This window comes from Propithecus coquereli, unplaced genomic scaffold (assembly GCF_000956105.1).
Source record: "Propithecus coquereli isolate 6110/MARCELLA unplaced genomic scaffold, Pcoq_1.0 Scaffold32, whole genome shotgun sequence".
Lineage (NCBI taxonomy): Eukaryota > Metazoa > Chordata > Mammalia > Primates > Indriidae > Propithecus > Propithecus coquereli.
In genome coordinates, this window is record NW_012148841.1 from 4,373,411 (window position 1) to 4,373,875 (window position 465).

The following is a 465-nucleotide window of genomic DNA, read 5'->3' on the forward strand; positions in this document are numbered from 1 at the left end:
TAAAATAATGCATGTTTACTCTAGAAACTTAGAAAAATACATTTAAGTATAATGTAACGAAGTAGATAAAATCACCATCCATCCCAGCATCTAGAGATAAGCACTGCTAACATTCTTATGCTGATCATACTTGTAGTTTAAAAATAACTTTGCATATAATAACAATGTGTTTATTAGAAAATAATATTTGGGGGGAAAGTAGTAATAAAAGTAATGCCTGTCACTTACTGAGCACTTATTATATGCCAGCTACTGTACTCAGTGTTATAATATGTATTAACCTATTTAATTCTCCCAATAGCCCCGTCAGGTAAGCTGGTGAGGTAAGTAAAAGGGTATTCAAACCAGTCAGCCTGTTTACAGCATGTGCTCTTACCCAACACAGTCTTCTTTTTATACAAATAAGGAAATAGAGGCCACTTGGACCCCCATGACTTAGAGGACCACTTTTAACATATTAAATTT